Source organism: Macrotis lagotis, chromosome 1 (assembly GCF_037893015.1).
Source record: "Macrotis lagotis isolate mMagLag1 chromosome 1, bilby.v1.9.chrom.fasta, whole genome shotgun sequence".
NCBI lineage: Eukaryota > Metazoa > Chordata > Mammalia > Peramelemorphia > Peramelidae > Macrotis > Macrotis lagotis.
In genome coordinates this window covers 123,891,961-123,908,604 of record NC_133658.1, presented here as the reverse complement: position 1 = coordinate 123,908,604, position 16,644 = coordinate 123,891,961, and the positions used below count along the sequence as shown (strand labels likewise).

At 35.3% G+C, this 16,644-nt stretch overlaps 1 long non-coding RNA gene across 2 annotated transcripts in view; it reads right to left on the bottom strand.

Moving 5' to 3' along the window:
- The window catches only part of LOC141502595 (uncharacterized), a 221,522-nt gene that overhangs the window by 151,673 nt on the left and 53,205 nt on the right, over positions 1–16,644 (bottom strand). For both annotated transcript variants that reach the window (XR_012472600.1, XR_012472599.1), the window contains exon 2: positions 6,171–6,235. This is a non-coding gene — a long non-coding RNA (uncharacterized LOC141502595). The remainder of the gene's footprint in view (positions 1–6,170; positions 6,236–16,644) is intronic.

Below are 16,644 nucleotides of genomic sequence, written 5' to 3'. Positions count from 1 at the left end.
CCCTAGTCCATATTTCACCATTTCCCCCCCTTCCCTATTCTCTTTCTCTACATTGAATTATTCCAGTGAGGGGAGAACATGAAATGGAACATGGAAAGAGTGGGTGGAGGCCAGTGGAGATATATGGAGATATTCTATGGTTGGAAAATTTGTCCTAATTCTATATCTTTCACCTTTTCATTTATTATGTATTATTTTGTTCCTAAGGGTGTCCTTAGTATCAAACACAGGGTGCTAAGTGAATGAATTGCCTTAGAAAGCAAAAGAGAGATTGTTGTCATATTTCTATATTTTCAGAGAGGTTATGTTTTCATCAAAATTCAATATTTTTAAAAAACAAATTTAAGTATCTCCCCACTCAAATCTGAAATTCTCTAAGACCTTCAAAAGGACAAGCTATATAATAATATAGTAAAAGAATTAGTTTGGCATTTAATATATAAACTGTAGCATAGCAAGTGTTATATACATCCTCTTTGCCTCTCTTCCTCTCTCTCTTTCTCATATATGTATGTCATTATGTATTCATGAATGCCTTATACATATATGTACACATGTCTTTGTACCCTATTTCATAGAGATCTAAAGAGGAGCTGATTTGAAGCTTAGTGTTCAATGGACTAAAGGTAATATCCTGCTAATGCTTATAAGAGAGAAAGAGGGAAGAGAGTCTGTGTGTTTGTGTGTATGTGTGTGTGTATAGTTTCAGTAATCTATAGAATTGAGAGTATTTATTTTATTATTATTATTTAACAGGCAAACATCCATCAACAATCAGAAAACTGGCAATTATATTTATTCAATACTTCAGTTTTTTGCTTCATAATTTTTTTTATTGAGGATGCTCAAGAAATTAAGGAGTCTTACCATATCCACAGAGTGCTTATTTTTTTAAAAAAAGAATTAATAACTAAATATAGGCAATCTATAATGCTTTGCCAGATTCAGAAACCCCATTTTATGGGCTAAACAGCTATGAGTTAGGCATATTTTTACTGAACGCTGCTAGACACTAGTCCATTTGTTATGTTTTTTTATGTGCCAGTTGGCTAATGGCTAATGTCCATGACATGATAATTTAAGACCTGAACAAATGTTAAATTATTGTAAAAGAGCACCAAGCATAGCACCATATCCTAAGGAAGTGTTCAGTTAATGTTTGCTGGTAAATTAAAGGAAAATTAGAAAGTGAAAGAGAGAGGAATAAGTGACCAATGAAAGGAGAACTAAAATAGCCATGATAAAAATCCAGCGATTCACACAAATTCCTGGAGCTTTATCTATACTATCAGTTATATAAAAGCAAATAAAATCCCTCAGTTCTAGTGTCAGACAGCCATCCACCCACCCCTGTAAAGCCCCCAGTAATGGTTCTGCACAAATCATTTCTTTTTTTGTGTATACATAGTATCTTATTTTTTCTAATTACATATAAAGATAGTTTTCAACATTCATTTTTATAAGATTTTGAGTTTAAAAATTTTCTCCTTCCCTCCCTCTCCAAATAGCAAGCAATGTGATATAGGTTATACATGTGCAATCATGTTAACCATATTTCCAAATTAGCAATGTTGTGAAAGAAGAAACAAAACAAAAGGAAAAAGTGCAAAAAAAAATCAAAGAAAGTGAAAATAGTATGCTTTGATCCACATTCAGACTCCATCAATTCTTCCTCTGAATGTGAATAGTATTTTTTATCATGAGTCTTTTGGAATTGTGTTGAATCATTGTATGGATGAGAAGAGCTAATTCTATCATAGTTGATCATTGCACAATATTTTGTGAATGTGTACAACGTTCTCCAGCTTCTGCTCACCTCACTCAGCATCAGTTAATGTATGTCTTTCCAAGTATTTTCTGAAATCTCCTGTTAAGCATTCCTAATAGCACAATGGCATTCCATTTCATTAATATACTACAATTTATTCAGCCTTTCTCCAGCTGATGGACATTTCTTCAGTTTCCAGTTCTTTGTCACCACAAAAACAGCTGCTATAAATATTTTTGTACACGTAGTTCTTTTTATCTTTTTTATGATCTCTTTGGGATAAAGACCTAGTAGTGATATGTTGGATCAAGTATGCACAGTCTGATTGCTCTTTGGGCATATATTCAAATTGCTCTGCAGAATGGTTGGATCAGTTCATAATTCCACCAACAATCTTTTAGTATCCCAATTTTCACACATTTACTCCAACATTTATCAATTTCCTCATACATTTTAGTAGCTCACATTTGTTTTAATTTGCATTTCTTTAATCAATGGTGAGTTAGGGTTTTTTTATTTGACTACAGATAGCTTTAATTTCTTTCTTCTTCTGAAAATTGCCAGTTCTTATTCTTTGGCCATTTACCACTTTAGGATTGATTTATATTCTTATAAATTTGACTCAGTTCTCTGTATATTTAAGAAATGAGGCCTTTATCAGAAATATTGGCTATAAAAATTGTTTCCCAGCTTTCAGCTTTCCCTTTAATCATGGTTGCATTGGTTTGTACATAAACCATTTCTAAGGGAATTCAAATTTGTGAAGTAGAAGAAAACCTCTGGTATCAAATTATTTATCATCCCAGATCTTAGGGTAGATTTCTTGAAGCCGCTCAAAACTTTGTGTCAGACTGCAGACTTGCCCCCCCCTTTTTTGCAAATTAGTAATCAAAGGTCCAAAGCAAAAAAAAGTCCCTAAAATTGTATTCCCTTTTAGAAAAAGAAGAGATAGGAGAAAACTAAGTCCAACCCCAAGGTATATCAAATATTCATATATGTTTATATATGTATATATCATCTTATATATGATCAGAATGTAATGTAAAGACTGAATACATTAAAGAAAGATAAAGAGCAGTTAAGAGACAACAAAGTTTAGAAAAGAAAAAATCCAATATGATTCAATATGATGTTCTAAAAGGATCAGTTGAAGCAACTGTGTATACTATGCCTGAAGAAGAAAAGAATTTTGGAAGGCGTAGAGAGAAAAATAATTTTCTTCAAGTATATGAGAGACCGTTACATGGAAAGAAGATTTTGACATGCTTTGTTTGACCCCAGAGATTACAACTGAGAGCAAAGCTGAAGAAACATGTTTATGAGCTAATGCAAAGGAAAAACTATTTCCTAATAATGACTGTCCAAAAGTGGAATTAGTTTCCCCCAGCAGTAGTGAGTTCTGCTTCAATGAAGAGGGTAGAGACTAGATGACCCATTGCTATACTTATGGGCAAGTTTATATTTTGAATATGAGTTAAACCAGATCACCTATAAGTCTCATCTAATACTGAAATTCTGTGATTTTTTTGAGATGAAATAACTCATTTAAGTTGAAATTTGCACTTAAAGGCAACAAGGTCTGCTGGTAGTATACCAGGAAGTGGATATAGATATAAAATAGAGTTATGCTCAAAGAAAATTTCCATCTACTATTTATGAGTACATATTGAAAAACACATGCATACATACATACTCACATACACACTTCACTATCAAATGCTATTTTGTGTTCTTCCTTGGATTCAGGTAGCAATCCTATGAAGATAACTACATATTCATCCTTTATTTCTCTTCTGAACTCAGCCAATCAAAACTATCTGCCTGTAGAACATCTCTATTTCCATGTCTGAGAGGCTTCTTAGACTTATAACAAAAATGAAACTCATTATTTTCCTCCTTTTCCTCACTCCTTATCCTAAATTTCCTTTCCTTCCATTCACTTAGGCTTTCAATCTAAGTCATTTGTGATTCTTCTCTTTCCTGTCTCTTCTCCCCATATTTTATCAGTTGCCTAGTCTTGCTAATTCTCTCTTCAGGAAATTTTTATATGGAGAGAGTCCCTTTTCTATATTCCTGTTCTATATTCCTGTTGCAACAATGTTCTAATTAGTCTTTTTGCCTCCAGTCTCTCTCCTTCAAATTGTTCTTCCCTAAATTGATATTCCTTAAGGACAAATCTGAACATATCATACTCTGTTAAAGAAGCTTCAGGAGTTCACTATTACATCCAATAGTGAACAAAACAACAACAACAAAACAATATTTTGCTTGTAACATTATTATTCTATTGTACATTTTTACAATATGAAAAAATAATTAATAATAATAACTTCCATTTTGAATTTGTAGTTCTTTATAAAATGACTCTTTCCAAACTTATATTCCATTAGTCCTTCTAACCTATTTACTTTCCAGTCAACATTCTGCCTCATAACCAAAGCACCCTTTGCATTTTTAATTCTACTTCATGGAATTCCTAACTTCATTCAAGGCTTTAGCTCAAGTGCTACCTGCTCCAGAAAAACCTACTTATACAAATCCTAATCATTAGTATTCCCCACACCATTTAATTATTTTCTATTTATGTTTTATGGACTATGTATTGACTTATTTTTATATAAATTGTTCTCCCCCCCCGCCATTGCCCCCAGTACAAAGGAAGCTTCCTGAGGGGAGGAACTCTCTTTTGCCTCTGTATTCCCAACTTGCATTTCAGTGAATTTCATGAATGTTTATTGAAATAAGTTGAATTGAATTGTTACTTAAATTGCTTTAAATCTATATAATTTCTCTTCCCAACTGCATTGTGCATTCCTGGAGGGCAGGGGATCTATTTTTTATTTCTCTTGTAGCCCTCAGTATTAGAGCAGACTTCAATACACTTGATGTCACAGGGCCATTGAATTTAGAGCTAAATTAGAAGAAATTTGGCTTAAGGAGATAGTAAATGATTTTGATAAATTAGCAGTGCTACAACTTTCTTTCTGGTGAAGAGGATGCTTCATCCTCATGAGAATGAATGAGCCTTGATGGCTATGTGCATTTTCCTTCAATCTTTGGTATAAAAAATTCATTAAATTAATTAGGGATAAAAGTGCCAGCTAGAATATTTTTACAGGGTGGTGTGTTTAGCTGAGAAGAAAGCTGAAATTATGCTTTAGGTAAAGGTGTGGTTCCTATACGACTAAAAACTATCATCCAGAGTAGTTTTTTTTTAAAGCACAGGGAGTTTGTCAATTAAGATGTGTAGTTGATATTGGAGTTTTCTGAATCCTGAAAAAACTCACTAATTCATTCATTATTGCCTTGTATTCTTTTATCTAAGCTTGTAGAAAACTTTGTCTTTGAAAATGAAGTGGTGTTTCAGCTGCTGTTAGAAATATATAAAAAACCAAGGGAGAAAGAAGAAATTAGAGAATGGAAAAATTGTCACTATTTTGAAACAAATGGAAAATAAATTATTCAATCCACAGGTCAGTTATTGACTTTGGTTACTGGGAAATTCTAGAAGGGATCATTAAAGAGTTCATTGCTGAGTATCTAGAAAGGGAAGCAATGATTGCAAATAGTCAACATGATATTATCAAGAAGCAGTCATGCTGGACTAACTTCATTTCTTTTTCTGACAGGATAACTAAACTTGTAAATGAAAGGAATGCTGTTGATTTAGTTACTGAGATTTTAGCGAGGTTTTTGAACAATAACTAGAATTTATATAGTATTTTATATGAAAATTTCAACTTATATAGTATTTTATTGAATCAAAAATAAATATTATTGAAAAGTACTTTGCAAATATTTTATCATTTATCTTGACAACACTCCTGGGAAATAGGAGTTATTATTATCCCAGTTTTACAGATGAAGAAACAAAGTTTAAGTGACTTGTTCCCAAATTTGAAAACAAGTCTTCCCATCTCCAAGTCCTTTTCCATTAATGATTAGGGTCTGCATCCTAAGTGCCTCTGTTTAGGAAAGATAACAGGAGTTTCCACAGAAGGATATATAGAGAAGGACCCTGAGTCAATGTCATAATTAAGGAAGGTCTCTAGAACATTTCAAAAATAATTATGGAAAATTCATTGAAAATCAGTTATATTATATCTCACTTGAAGATAATTATTATTATGCCTTAGATATAATATGTAGTGAATAATATGCATTAGGTGAGACATTATGATATATTATTTATATGAACTTTGATATTAAAAGACCTATGTTCAAATTCTAATCCATATCTTAACTAACTATGGGCTCCAGGCAAGTCATGTAATTTTTCTAAACCTTTATTTCTTCATCTGTAAAATGAGGGTATTCAGTTTAATGGATTTAAATTCAATTTCAGCTCAAAATTTATGATCTTATGAAATCAAAATTAGAAAAATAAGAACATTGATCTTACCAGGCAATTGGGTAGTAGCTTCTGCCAGATGGGGGGAACCAGTCTTTCTCCCACTCTGAAGTGACCTGCAGGTAATACATAGAGGGGAGACTCAGAGGTTACCTGTTTTCCTTAATTGGCCCTTATATTAAGGCTATAGAGTTGATCAAGTTGGAAGAATAGCAAGAAAAAAAGTCAGGAGATACTGCTTTGTGGCACAGTCATAAAACTCTATCAGACACTTCCTTTGTGTATTGGTATGTATGTATAGGTGGGTACGCACACACACACACACACACACACACACACACACACACACACACATATATATATGCTATAGATATGTTATTATATTCTGTGTTATGTCCTTATAAAAGCCTTATGAATGCAACTCTGCCACAAGCTACCTAAGGTTTCAGGCTTAGAATATGTAAAAGGTTGATTAGTGATGACTATGTCAAAAAAACAGCTGTTTTCCTGACATTAACTTCTAAGGCCTTTCCTCTTCTCTAAGATATCCCCTTGTTAGAACTCATAGGGACTTGGAGATCAATAATTAAAGAATTATGACATAAATTCTGACTAAGTGATGGATTGTAACTTTTTTCCACCTTTTGGCTCTCCCATGAAGTCAACACATACCTGCTTCCAAATATCAATTGCCTTATTCTATTCCTTTGCTTCCAGAGTCACACTTTGGGAACCCCTATTAGAACCAAATACCGATCCTTGCTTTTCTCCTTCTCATTTCTCCTACAAAAATTCCTGGTCCCCCCTTTTTGTTAGCCCCCATCTAACTGGGTTAGTGAGTTCTCCTGATTCATAAGATAATATTTATATATCACTATTTTTCAGATAACATCAATCTATCAAAGATTTGTCATTTTGTTATTGTGAGAATTCACTCTGGCATGAATCACAGGTTGTCTATAACTGAAGTAGTTAAGATTCAGAGGCTTTAAGGGAATTGCTCATACTCAGATCCAGTATCAGAGGTGAGAATGGAAACTAAATCTTCTTAAAACTAAACTCTGTACTCTACTATGCCATGTGACATTCAATGTCATATATAAGAGGGGGGTATCAATGCCATTCTATATATTAAATTTTAGAAATTCTTATTTTCCTTTTGGTTTTCATTGTCTCCCCTCCTTATTCTCTATGATTGACACTGACCTCCTTACTCTTCCTCACACATTCCTTTTTCTGAACATGGGCATTTTTACTTATTGTCCTCCATTTTTCAGGAATTCATACAGGCACCAACCACACCTTGCTTTTGTCATAGCCTATTAATTAGCTGCACTTATTTTTTTTTTTTGTTAGGCAATGGGGTTAAGTGGCTTGCCTAAGGTCACACATCCAGGTAATTATTAAGTGTCTGAGGCTAGATTTGAACTCAGGTACTCCTGACTCCAGGGCCAGTGCTCTATCCAATGAGCCACCTAGCCGCCCCACTGCACCTATTTTCAATCAACATTTAAAGCTAGTTGGAATTTAGATTTTACTATTGGAAAGTAGGGAATTCTAGATGTGGGGGACAGCATTATATTTGCTTGAAGAAGTCAAGATGTTGAAAATCTAGAATGGAGAAAGGGTTTGGTAGGATGAGCCTTTTTAATTTCATATGTCAACTGTTTTCTGAGCTAGAGAGGTAGGTATACTACAATAAACTCACAGGAACATGATTTGGGTTATATTAATATCTAGTACTTCCTAGAGAAAAGCATTATTTAATCTCTCTCCCTTTCAAATACCTTAAGGAACAGAGCATCCACTGTACTTATGGCACTTCTTTAGGAAATCATGCTCCATGTATTCCAAATGGTTTTTAAATTCTATGAGCTACATTTTGGATATATTTAGTCATTGCTTAGATTCCAAGTGTTTTTTCCTCAGGGCCAGAGAGTTTACAGGAGCATTCTTCATTTTGGACACTTCCCCACCCATATTGGATTTGGGGTCCTAAGATAGCAGAGATTTTTAGAGAAATGTTGTCTTCTTCCTCTTTTATCAGTTTATCTAAATTTAAGTAGCAGAGGTAGTTATTTAGCTAAATGGTCCATAAATGCCTACAAGGCAGGAGAATGCTTTTCTGACAAGATTTTGAGGGATATGGCCTGAGCCCAACTTCACCTGCAGATACTTGATAGATGGCAGCATCAGAACCCACATCTTCCATGGGCCTTCTCATTTGCTACTTTCCATTTTTTTAGTTTCTTCTATAGTAGCCCAAACTAACTCAGCAACCAAATATAGCTGGAATGATAAAGAGAATTCTGTAAAGCTGTACAGTTAGCTACCTGTGTAGTTGAGCAGGACATTAAAATCTGTCAGTCTGTGATTTTCTAAGATAAAACTGCTTCCTGACCTCTCTTGTACTGTTACTAAAATGAACTATTTAACTTTTACTCAATATAAGTCTCACCATGATTCCTCAATTTGGTATGGAGATAATTTGGGGATTTCTAAGACTTTGTCATTGAAAGACAAGCTCGGGAGATCCAGCCAATCTGGAAAGACATTGAGGTCAGGTCTAAAAGGTGGAGGCAGTATGGTTCAGAGATAGTAGTGCTGATTGGCATCAGAGGACACTGCCCATTTCTGGCACTTACCATTCCTGCAAACTGGGGCAAATAGTTCTCATCTAAAAGGAACTAGAATATCATCACTGTACCAATAAAATTAATGCTGCTTCCTAAGATGACCAACCCAGGGTAATATGGATGCAGAACCTCTCCACATAATTGCATTCATTTTTCAATATTGACCTTTCCAAATGAAACAAAACCAAACCAAAAAAGTCTATATCAAAACTCAAATGACCTAAATATTTACCTTGAAATATGGAATGGAGCCCCCTTCAATAAAGAATCTGATGACTTTAGACTTTAGAGCTCTCTGTGACCCTAAAATCCCTTCTTATTTTTATTAGGGTGTCAGCCACAATTAGGACACTGCCTCTGAGTGTATTGGAATTGAATGGCTTAGATCTTCCCTGGAGGTGTTAGAAATGAATACAATTCTTATCTTAGTAGCCTCTGTTCTAACTGAAACCTAGATTCATAAACCCTAGTTTTCCCCTGCTAAAGTTGAAAATTATAGAAAGTGATGCACTATCTGGCACCCATCTACCTGGTGTGATAATAGATGTTGGGTTCAGTTGAGGAGCTAAGATTTGAAATTCAGTTGCCCATTAACTCTTTCAAATACAAGTGCTTTGTACCAAAAAAGGTTTTTCAGTGGCACTATATAAACACATTTAGAAACTCTAAAATCAATTTCCTTCACATTTTTCTTGTTTTAAAAATCTCCAGTTCTACCTTCCAAGGTTGACTCAAGGCTACCCCCTCTATGAATCCATCCCTGATACTCAACAATTGTTAATGTACCCCAAATAGTGAAACAGATTAGAGGTGATTAGAATTACCTGGTAATAAACTAAGGTATTTATCAATCTCTGCCATCCTGGATGAGGAGAACTTTATACTGATACTTTTATTCATCTATTAAAAATGTTATTTTGCCTACCTGCACAATAGTTCATAAAACAATAAATATAAAAGAATAGCAGGATATTAACTTATCCCATAAACAACACTGAAAAAGATGATAACATCTCATCATCACTATTACCACCACCATCATCATATAACTTCCTTACATGTGAATTGGAGCCAATAAAAGCACCTTAATTTCCCAAAAGCTATCTCCTCTACTCTTTTCTTCCAGTTTAATTCTAGTGCTACTTAATTGTTCATCCACAGTGTCAGTCCAATATATGTGTACCAATGGACTAGTTCTATAAGTTATCCTATTTTCACAGAAAAGTCTGGATATTAAGTATTGGTCATTCAGTTGTTTCTTCTTCTGGGCAAAGTTAGGCTAAACTCTTTTGAATGGTTATGGGTCCTATTAAGAGGCTCTTCAGTGTTCTGGGGCTTTATGCAATCAATAAAATATCAATGCCAAACAGAAGTTTCTGATCTCACTATAAGGAGCACATCTCTTATTTAGACTCTGTTGGATAGCATCCATCTTAATGACAAACATATTCGGCAAGTATGTGCCCTGGTTTTATGCCTTCTTAATATAAATAATGGAAAATAATTTTTTGGTTCAAGTTATCTTGTATAATTCTGCCATATACACAGGAAACACTTTTCTTAGAAGAGAATGTGAAAGACAATTTATTGCTATATTGAACCAAATGTTTTAGGATTTCTTGTTGTTATTAACAAACTGTAAGTTAGGTAGGATCTTGAATTCACTGCACCTTTCATTCAATTATATGATTGCAAAGCTTGACTTCATCATTTGCAGGTCATGTCAAACTAACAATATTTCATTTTTGACAGGGTTACTAAACAGGGGGCCATAGAGGTAGCATACCTAGACTTCAGCCACGGGTTTGATAAAGTATCTCCTGCTATTCTTTAGGGGAAAATTGAGCAATAAGAGCTAGACAATGGTACAATTAGAAAGATTCAGAAATGGTTGAATAACCAGACTCAAAGAGTAGTCACATAACAGAATATGAAGGAACTAAAGTAGCCATCTAGTTCAACTCATACACAAAAAGAATCCCTACTATAACCCAACTGTCAAATGGACATCTATCCTCTACCTCAAAATCTCTTAGAAGGGGAAACCCAACTACCCTCTAAGTAAATCATTCCAATTTGAGACAATGTTAAATATAAATATTTTTTTTCCCAGACTTCTAGTCTAAATTTTCCCCCTTGGAACTTCAACCCATAACTCCTGGTTTTGCCTTCTGAGGTCAAATGGAACATTTAACTCCACCTCCACATGATAGCCTTCCAAGATAGGTATTATGGTCTATTCCTCCCCAATATTCTTTTCTCCAGGCTAAACACTTCTTGTTACTGCTACCACTCCTCGTGTGACATCAACTCAAGGGTCTTGACCATCTTAGTTGCCCATCTTTGGTTTATCCATTTATTTATTAAACTATGGTGTTCAGAATTGAACAAAAAATTCCAAATGAGATCTGATAAGGCCAGGGGACAATGGAAGTATCATCTCTCTATACTTGGAAGTAATTCTACGAATCAGTCCAAGATTGCATTAGCTTTTTGAACTATCTTATCACCCTGCTGATTCATATTGAGTTTGAGGTACATTAAGAACCTTGGGTAATTTTCAGAACAAATATTTTCCTATTCATTACTCTCCCATCTTTTATTTGTATCATTCATTGTTAACTACATCTCTCAACTAGATATCATTGGCTAATCTGATGAGCACATGCGTCCAAGTCATTAAAACATATTAATAGCACAGAGTTGAGCACAAATACATAGGGTGACCTATTGGACACACACACACCAGGAAGAGTCAAAACAGAGAAAGAAAATTATAGACCAATTTCATTAATGAATATGGATGTAAAAATCTTAAATAAAATCTTAGCAAAGTGATAATAGCAAGTTTTCACTAAGATAATACACTATGACCAAGCACAATTTAACCCAGGAATGTAGGGTTGATTCAATATTATAAAAACTGTCAGAATAATTGAATATATTAATAACAAACCTAACCAAATTCATAAGATTATCTCAATAGATGATGAATAAGCCTTTGAAAAAATACAACACCCATTCCAATACCAGAGAATGTAGGGAAAAAAATGGATTGTTCCACAGAATGATAAACCATATCTTTCTGAAACTATCAACAAGCATTATATGTAATGGGGATAAGCTAGAGGCATTCCCACTAGGATCAAGGGTGAAACAAGTATGCCCATTATCACCACTACTATTCAATATCATATTAGCCATGTTAGATTCAGCAATAAGAAAAAGAAACTGAAGGAATTAGAACTGGGATGGAAGAAACAAAACTGTTGGTCTTTGCAGATAACATGATGGTATACCTAGAGAACCCTAAAAATAATTTAAAAAACTACTAGAAACAATTAGCAACTTTTGCAAAATCACATGATATAAAATAAACTCATAAATCCTTGGCATTTCTTTATGCTACTAGCAAGATACAACAACAAGAGTAAGAAAGAGAAATACCATTTAAAATAACTTTAGAGAACATAAAAAAAGTTGCAAGTCTACCTGCCAAGGCAGACTCAGAAATTCTATGAAAACAATGATAAAATTTCTCACTCAAATAAAATCAGACCTACATAACTGGGAAAATATCAGCTGCTCATGGATAGGCCTAGCTAATATTATAAAAATGATAATTCTAGTTAAATTAAACAGGTTATTTGATTCTATACCAATCAAACTTCTAAAAAATTGACATGTTTCTTATGGAGAAACATAATTCCTACAGAGAAACAAAAAGTCAAGAATATCAATGGATTTAATGAAAAAATGCAAAGGAAGGTGGCTTAGCCTTACCAGATCTAAAATTATATTATAAAATATCAGTCATCAGAACTGTCTGGTATTGACTTATAAATAGATTAGTGGATCAGAGTAATACACTAGATGCAAAAGAAATAACAGGATAAACCCAAAGAATCCAGCTTCTGGGATAAAAACTCATTCTTCAATAACTGCTGGGATACCTGGAAGATAGTATGGTAGAAACTTGGATTAGACCAACATCTCACACTGTATACCAAGATAAAATCAAAATAGATACAAGATTTAGACATAAAAGACAATATAATAAGCAACCTAGGAGATCAAGGTATAGTTTACTCTCAGAGCTATGGAAAGGGAAACAAGGAAGAGACAGAGAATATCATTAAAAACAAACTAGATAATTTTGATTACATTAAATTAAAAAAGCTTTTACACAAACAAAACCACTGTAACCAAGATCAAAAGAAATGTAGTAAATTGGGAAATAATTGCTAGCACTAGTATTTCTGACAAATGACTCATTTCTAAAATATGCAGAGAACTGAGTCAAATTTATAAAAAAACAAACCATGCCCCAATTGACAAATGATCAAAGGATATGCAGAAGCAATTTAGAGTTGAGAAAATCAAAGCAAACCAAAGCCATATTAAAAATTGCTCTAAATCATTACTTATTAGAGAAATAAAAATTAAAGATTCTCTGAGGTACCACCTCACACCTCTCAGACTGGCCAATGTGACCAGAAAAGACAATGATCAATGTTGGAAAGGATGTGGGAAGTCTGGAACACTAATGCATTGTTGATGGAGCTGTGAACTCATCCAACCTTTCTGGAGAGCAATTTGGAATTACATCCAAAAGGCAATAAAAATATGCATACCCTTTGATCCAGCAATACCACTACTGGGTTTATATCCTGAAGAGATCATGCAAAAGGGTAAAAAATCTCACTTGTACAAAAATATTCATAGCAGCCCTATTTGTGGTGACAGAGAATTGGAAATCAAGGGGATGTCCATCAGTTGCAGAATGACTGAACAAATTATGGTATATGTACTGTGATGGATCACTATTCTGAGAAATAAGGAGGGATGGGATTTCAGAGAAGCTTGGAAAAACTTGCATGAATTGATACCGAGGGAGATGAGCAGAACCAGAAGAACATTGTACACACTGACAGCAACATGGGAGTGATGATCAACCTTATTAGAACTGCTCATTCCATCAGTGCAAAAATCAGGTAAATTTCAGGGCATCTATGATAGAGGATACCATCTATATTAAGAGAAAAAACTGTGAGTTTAAACACAGAGCAAATATTATTATTTTACATTTGTACAAATGATGTTTTTTATACATTACTAAAATATTCTTGTTTAAGAGTAAATATAATATCCCCCTCCCCCCAAATAATATAGACCCTCATGAGAAATAAAGTAAAGGAAAGAGAAAAAATGTGCTTCAGTCTATGTTCCAACACCACCAGCTCTGTCTCAGGTGGATCACATTCTTTATGATAAGTCCATCACAAAAGCTACTTCCATATTTTTCCACGATTGCCATTGCTGATCATAACTCCCTCCATTCATACCTCCCCACTACCATATACTATATTTTCTCTCTCCTTTCATTCTGTCCCTTTTCTAAAATGTACTGTAGGGTAGCTGAGTGGTGCAGTGATCACTGACCTTGGGGCCAAGAACCCCCAAGCCCACATACCACCCCTAAGGTCCAGCAACCAGCCAGCTCCATGGTCCCAGACAGGTCACCCAATCCAAGCCCCTTGAAAGAAGTAAAAAAAGAAAATGTTATATCTGACCACTCTCCCCCACAATCCACTCTCTCCTCCATCACCCAATCCTCCTGTTCCCTCTGTCCCCCCTTATCCCCTTTTTATTCTAGATGTCTATACCTCTTTGAGTGTATATGCTGTTTCCTCTCCAAGCCACCTCTAATAAGAGTAAAGGTTCTGTCATTCCCCCTCACATTCCCCCTTCCATATTATTACAATAGCTCATTGCAATAAAAAATCTTATTATATGAAATAACTTAGCCTATTCCACCTCTCCTTTCTCTTACTCCCAATACATTTCCCTTTTAGCCACTGACTCCAGTTTTACAATATATTATATCTTCAAATTCAGCTCTCTTATGTGCTTCATCTATAAAAGCTCCTTCTACCTGCTCTATTAAATGAGAAGTTTCTTATTAGTATTATCAGTATTATTTTTCTATGCAGGAATACATGCAGTTCATCAGCATTAAGTCCCTCATATTTTACCCTTCTCCTCTGTTCTCTATGCTTCCTGAGTTTGAAGGTCAAACTTTCTGTTTACCTCTGGTTGTTTCAACAGGAACAGTTGAAATTCCCCTTGTTCATTGAAAGTCCATCTTTTCCCCTGGAAGAGGACATTCAGTTTTGCTTCATAATTGATTCTTGGTTGCATTCCAAGCTCTTTTGCCTTCAAGAATATTATGTTCCAAGCTCTATGAGCCCTTAATGTAGTTGCTGCTAAGTCCTGTGTGATCCTGACTGCAGTTCCATGATATTTGAATTGTGTTCTTCTGGCTGATTGTAATATTTTCCCTTTGACTTGGGAGTTCTGGAACTTGGCTGTAATATTCCTGGAGGATCGTTTTTCTGGGGGGATCTCTTTCCAGGGGAGATTGGTGGACTCTCTCAATTTCTATTTTGCCCTCTGCTTCTAGGATATCTGGGCAATTTTCCTGTAGGAATTCTTTAAAAATGAGGTCATGGTTCTTTTCCTGATCATGACTTCCAGGTATCCAAATAATTTTAAATTATCTTTTCTGAATCTATTTTCCAGATCAGTTGGTTTTTTTTCCCAAGGAACTCATAATTTAATGGGGGAAAAACAAATAAACAAATATAATTAAAACATATTATTAGATAAAGACATCTAACATAAAAAATGTTTTCATATATGTTATAATATATATTATAATAATTATTCTATTCGAACACATATCACTATTTTCAGTCACATCCAACTCTTTGTGACCACATTTGAAGTTTACTTCGAGTGGTTTGTCATTTCCTTCTCTAGCTCATTTTATAGATGAAGAAACTGAGGCAAATAGTGTTAAGTGACTTGACCAGGTCACATAGCTAGCAGGTTTCTGAGATTGGATTTGAACTCAGAAAGGGGAGTCTTCCTGACTTAAGGCCTGATACTCTGTTCACAGCCTCATCCAATGATATGTAGGATATTATAATGACATATAATATTTATTTTTGTCTCCTTGTTGTCTCCTCCATTAGATTGTAAGCTCCTTGAGGACAGAGACGGTCTTTTGCCTCTTTTTGTATTTCCAGTACTTAGCAGAGTGCCTGCCCTTAATAAATTCTTATTGATTGGCTGAAATGGCAAAGTCAGGTTTTGAAGGCCAGATCTCAAACCCAGCATTCTCTCTACTGTCCTGCTAAGGACTAAGACCTTCTGACCTCAAGGCCACTGGTGTTTGACCATAGCATGCTGCTTTTCTAAGGTAGAGGAAATTCCCATTAAAGTCCTTTGCACTCTGAGAATCTGTGAATTGTTTCCTGAATGGAGGTTGTTTCTTAAGTAATCCTAGATCCCAGAACTGAGAAATATGGTAGATTTGGACTTGGACACAGACCTGCAACTCCTACTTGATGGGTGGCATAACCTGGCAAGCGGCTGGATCCTTCCCCAAGCCACAGGGTCATCAGGGATGCATCTGATTCTGCATGGTGAAAACAAAGGCCCAGGGAAGGCGCTGGGCTTATAAACTGACTTTGGAAGATGGGGATGTGCAGCCAGATGGCTATTCTGCCCTCTGCTTGCCATTGTTGGATTGAGGCCTGGAGCCAGGTCTGGTCCGGCGTCAGTGGCCTGAAGTCAGCCCAAGCGCACCATGACGCCCCTGAAGCGGTCCACCTTGGGCCGCAGGCCGCTGAGGGCGCGGGGGAGTGCAGAGCGCACCCGGGGGCCCTGGAACAGCAGCCCCCACCAGATACCCCCACACCAGCCTCTGGGGCCTCCTGCATGGGGGCGGGGAGAGGGAGCCAAGTTGTTTTTTCAATGAGATGTTTCACATTTTCTTCTAATTTTTTATCCTTTTAGTGTTGAAGTATTGTGTCTTGACTTCT